Source organism: Chlorocebus sabaeus, chromosome 13 (assembly GCF_047675955.1).
Source record: "Chlorocebus sabaeus isolate Y175 chromosome 13, mChlSab1.0.hap1, whole genome shotgun sequence".
Taxonomy (NCBI): domain Eukaryota; kingdom Metazoa; phylum Chordata; class Mammalia; order Primates; family Cercopithecidae; genus Chlorocebus; species Chlorocebus sabaeus.
The window spans coordinates 1,199,232-1,205,231 of record NC_132916.1 but is presented as its reverse complement, the minus strand read 5'-3'; positions in this window follow the sequence as shown (position 1 = coordinate 1,205,231).

Here is a 6,000-nt window from a genome sequence, read left to right as displayed (position 1 = left end):
CTCTTCACCCCATTCACCGATCTGGGTGTGGCCATGTGGCTTACTCTGGACTACAACAGACACTGGGAGCGCCTACAGACAGGCTTGCAGTTTGCTGGCGTCCTGTACTTTTGTCCTCTGCCATAAGCAGAACTGATCCAGGTGGGGACTTGTCCTGCAGTGAGGAGACACCTGCAGGACCCTAACCCACGTCCAGAGCAGAGCCCGGCCCGCCCCTGTGCAAAGTCATCAGCATTATCACGGCAAGAGTTCATGCAGGCTCTAGCTCCCCCTCCAAAATCTCTTCCACCCTTTCTGTTTCCTTATCATATCACAGTCCATACCAAAAATTACCACTAGCTTGCATATAAGAACTAAAACATAGGTCATATTTTCTATGTTTAGTCAAAAACCTTGCCTACGATGTGTATTGTTTCAAAGGCTGACAGGGTCTCTCCGGTCGTGGTTTTTTGGCAACATGAGCAATGGATGTCTGGGATGAGAACTCTGCCATATAGAATGTAGCCTACAGAGCACATATTCAGATTTATATCCCCTACACAGATTACTACATTCTGAATGGCATGAACTTTCCAATGAGTAAGAGTCATTCACTCACCTCTCTTCTGTATTCCCAGTCCTTGAAATAGTTGACTTCAAAGGTTTTCGCCTAAGGTAAAGGATGATATACGCAAAGATTTTGTACAAACTCCAGGGAATTCCCGAGGAATACCACAAAGTCTGAATCTATGGAGACAAAGGAAAATTGTGCAATGAGTGGTGCTTTCCTTTCACACAGTGCAGCAGACAGGATCACATGGCCTCCAATGTGGGAAGGTGAACACGTCGGCCCTAGGCAAGCAGAGGGCCTTAGCATGCTGACTCTGCGGGCTCATCCTGAGACTTGAGCAGCCGTGTGGGCACTGGGACTGCAGTCCTTTCACCTGCCCACCCCAGCCCCACCATCTCTTGCCTGGAGGTCATTTGGTCGCCCCCTTAGCGTCAAAGGCAGAAGCTATGAGAAAGGAGGATAGGGAAAGGGATGCAGGCCAGTTTTCAAATCCGGCAGGAGGAGCAAGGTCCCAGGGAACATGTGGTGGAAGGTGAGCATCCCGACCTAGGGAGGCATTGCCAAATGCAGGGAACACAGTCACACCAAAGCCTATGTCCATAACCATCATGGAAACTAACTAGGCCTTCTGACGAGAAATACAGAAGGGAAAGCCCATGCACACTAAAATACCACGATATTTGAGCAACAGAGAGAGAAAGAAGCCAACGCCATAATTTAAGAAGCTTAATATGGTGCTTGAATGTTTGGGGTGAATAATTACTCAATATTTTAAAGTTTTCTTTGTATAAATATATTTTATTACCTTTCTTCCAGAAATCACACTCACCAAAATCTATTCTTTTGCAATTATACCAATGAAATAGGAGCTATGGCCTCTGACCCTTTCCCGCTTTTGAGTCTAGGCCTTTAAGGAAACCACAACGTCATTATGAAGACTGGGGAGGAACAGCATCATGGGCACTGCTCTGCTCTACATGAAGGAGCCTGACAGCTGCCAGATCCCCTGGAGAGGGAAGGCTGCAGCCCCAGGCAGCAGGGAGCCCTGGAGGAAGCCGCCTCTGCAGGCTCACAGGAATGCCAGCTCTGGGTTTCCTTCCTTTGTTCACTGCTGCTTCCCAGGTGCCAGACGGAGCCTGGAACTCAGTGGCTGCTCAAAAGATATTGCTGAATGAGTAAATGAATGGAATTGCACAGGAGTGAGGCCACAGTTTGCAGTTTAGCTGCCTGTCACAGTCGTCACCCAACCACCATTGCTGGAAATGTGCAGACAAGCTGTGCCTCTCCCTGTTTAAGGGAAATGTATTGAGATATCATTCACATACAGGGCACGTGCTCAGGGAGCCCCCTGGGATGACAGAGCTCACCCATCACCCCACAGAGCGTCTCTGCCTTGTCCAGGCAGGCCCTGGAGTACGCTCGGGTCTGGCTTCTCTAGTCAGAGGTGGTTTGAGTGAGTCTAGAGACTTCACAGAATCTGGGTCACAGAGCATGCACCCTTTTCCATCTGGTGTCTTCCACTCAGCATAGCGGTCCTGAGATCCAGCATGTCTCTGCTAGGATCAGCGGTTTGCTCCTTGGTGTTGCTGAGGAAAATTCGACTGCACGGAATACCACTGTCTATCCACACTGGATAGACACCAGATGAGTGCTTCTGCCTGCTGTGAATGAAGCTTCTATGAACAGTCTCATACTAGGTATGAAAGGAATATAAATCAAACACTAAACCAAATGGAAAAGTCAAGCTGGGAGCTGCCTCCCATTCTATTCCTAAAAAAGATAGCTATAAAGATAAAAATGCTGTTCCTCCCTCACAATTTGCTCACAAGGAAATTCCTTGTGGAATAAGGACAGGCAGAACTCAAGTCATCCCTCTGCTCACATGAGACAAACGCGCATCTGATTGCTTCCTCCACCCTATTGTTTCACTCAGCCAGACTAAAGCATACGTGACTATTCCGGTAAATTGTGCAGTCAGTGAAAGGCGAATCAGAAACTTAAAAGAATGCAGCCATTTGTCTCTTATCTACCTATCATCTGGAAGTCCCTCCCTACATTGACTTGTCCCGTCTTTCTGGATAGAACCAACGTACATCCTACATATAATGACTGATGTCTCATGTCTCCCTAAAATGTATAAAACCAAGCTGTTCCCTGACCACCATCATCAGGACCTGCGGAGGCTGTGTCACGGCATGTCCTCAACCTTAGTAAAATAAACTTTCTAAATTTATTGAGACTGTCTCAGATACTTTTTGGTTAACAAAGGTGTTTGTGGACATGTATATTCATTTCTCATAGATAAGTACCTAGAAGTTGAATTGCTTAGACATATGAGATGCATGTTTAACTTTTTGAGAAACTCCCAAACATATTTCCAAACTATACCATTTTACACTCTGTCAGCAGAATTTAAAAGTTTCCACCGAACCACATCCTTGTCAACGTTTGGTATTGTCAATATGTTTAAGTTATCTAGTGAATGTGTAGAGACATCTCGTTTTGGTTTTAATTTGCATTTTCCTAATGATAAATAATACGGAGAATTTTTTTCTTTCATATTGTCATATATGTGTCTTCTTTCTTAAAGTGCCTAGTCAAATATTTTGCTCATTTTTTGATTGCTTTTTATTATAAATTGTAGTTTTTAAAATATTATCTTGACACGTCTTTTGGCTAATATTGTAAATATTTTCGCCCATTCTGTGGTCTACTTATTGTTTCCTAATGCTGTCTTTTGAAGAGCAAAATATTTTTTTCCCTTTATGGAGACAAGATGGTTAACTTAGCTATTCCAAAATATTTTTAAAATTCTAGTTTCTTTTAAAACAACCACAGCAAACTGCATGGATTTGTTCCACATCTTTGAAAGAAAAACATTATTTTATTTATTTCTCAGTGGAAGATAAGTCAGTAAGACTCCACTTAGGCAGGTTTTGTTTTCCTTTCGTCATGCCTCTGCAATGCTCGGAGTCACCCACGCCTTACTCATTGCGGCTGGAACCAGCCCAGCCTCCTCACTCCTCCCACAGCCTCTGGCGCGGGGCGCTCCACGCTTGAAAGCAACGTTTGCGGTGTTTAAGTGGAAACGTTCGTGTTTTCTTGGTGACAGGTAAACGGCTGTAGGTTACAGACACGCGGTCCTTTGTATGTAACAGAAGGCTTTGAGGGTTTCTGTGAAGATCACCCTGTGAAAAAACGGCAGCAGTGAGGGCAGCTGAGGCGTGACGCAGCCCTGGACGTGGGGTCAAAGAGGAGCTGTGCGTGGGGTCAGAGAGGAGCTGTGCGTGGGGTCAGAGAGGAGCTGTGCGTGGGGTCAAAGAGGAGCTGTGCGTGGGGTCAGAGAAGAGCTGAGCTCAGGACAGGCATGGCGACCGCAGGAGGAGGGCATGGCGGAGCCCACGAGGGGCAAAGTGGGCAAAGCCAGGGCTGGAGAGGGGAGAGCCAGGATCAGTGCCACGTCCCAAGGGGATGGCACAGAAGCCTGAGAGGCCACGGTCAAATGTGGAAATTGGCTTTGCCAAATCTTGCATTTCAGAGAGAAAAGGCAATATGGCATTAATGCTTGCCTTGTTTAATTTTTGTAATTTTCCCTTTCTTCCTGCCAATAGCTTGCTTTGTTATCCAGAGGGTAGCTACGGTTTTAGCTCACAGTGATGTCAACTTGAAGCTTCTCTCCACAAGCAGCTGTGACCTCAGCTGCAGTGCAGTCAGCCCTCCCGGCCTCCTTCCCCAGCCTCCCTGGTCTCCCAGTCACAACGCTTGGCGCTGGCTTCAGAGTGGCTGCAAGCCTACGGCCCCCAAGGCCTAGGGCTGATCAGCGTGAACAGTACCCAGCACACTTGCTTCAGAAAGTAAGAAGAAATAGGACACAAGTTACTTGTTCTCATGACTATAGCACAAACGATGAAACAAAACATCTTCCTCCAGAACAGGGCAAGTTGGATGGATAGTGATCTGGACAAAAATTTCCTGTAGATTTTGTAACTGGGGTTCAGCGAGTACTGGGCTCCCCAGAGCATACATGTGGAGACAGTTAAGTTGATCCAATTTTCCAAGACTCAGAGAAGATGTATTTATATTAGGAATACAAACTTGCTATTAATGCAACTTCAAAATGTCCAGGGCATCTGTTAGAGAGAAAAAAAAAAAAAAAGAGTAAGTCTAGGGCTGGTTCGTGCTGTTGCTATATGGAGGGGATCCACGGCCAAGCCTGCTGCTCACATGCTGGGACACATTGCCTCGGCCTCCATCTCCGGGAGTCCCACGCTTTCTCTCCTGGGTTGCCCCACTATTCCTTTTGAAGTCCTCATGTTAGTGACAGTTCAGTTTTCTCTTCAACTTCAAAATTGCAGACAACCTAATTTCTACTGCTTGGTCAAGCTTGTTTCATTTATCTTCCATGTTAACTTCATTTAAATTAAATTTTTAACCTTCTGGAATCTTTGGCCTCTTATGTGACAAAAATAGGCATTAAATTATATCATTTCTTAAATTCTCTGTTGAAAACTCCAAATAAATTACTGAATATGATACAGATTAATAAGAATTTGGGCTCATTAAATGTAAGATAAATTTCATAGCTTAAGGTAATTTCACACCCCAAGGGACTTACAACCTAAACACAGAGCAGATAACCAACATTAACTGTCAGCTGTCCACTGAAGAACTATCTCAGACAAAAAATAAAATTTGGATTAACTCTCCATGGTGCACGATACTTTTATGAACCATCTCTTTTGGGTTGGCAGCTGCAGTGTGTTCTGAGAGTATGTTAATGCTACAATAACAGTAAGAATAAAATTAAGTTGGGAACATACAGAAAAAAAGAAATTGATTACATTATTCCTAATGACGACTTGAATCAAAGTTGGCACGAATACATTTTTGTCAGAAAGGATAAAAGAAATGAGAGAAAAAAAATATAAAAGAGCGGGCAGAGTACCTTTTTGGAAAAACACATTTGTGTGAGCCATATGAAATTGCCATTCAAAACCATTTGCATGTTGGTCATTGTGTATGGCTCAGTCTAGTCATCACCACGGAGATATCTGCTAGATATCTGAGAAAGATTTCTTGGTGGTCCTGTCAAACGGTGAGTTGGTGCTGCCACCTGGTTCCTCCAGGCTGCTTGACCTGTAGGTGGGTACATGACTCACACAGGTTATCTTTTTCTCCATTAAGCAGCCAATCATTTGCTAAACAGTGATAACACCACCTTTACTCTGAAAACACCCAGGCGTCCTCCTCCAGTAAGTCTGAAATACACACAGTTTTCTTTAAGCTAAGGAAAAAGAATGAGCTCCCACATCTGCAAAGAATGCCTTTAAACAGAATGTCAAAAACGAACAGAAATTGTTTATTCCAGCATGTTCAGACCACCCCCTCGGTGGCCAGACTTGGGACCACGATCACATTCTTGCTTTGTTGTCTAAAGAACATGGACTTGC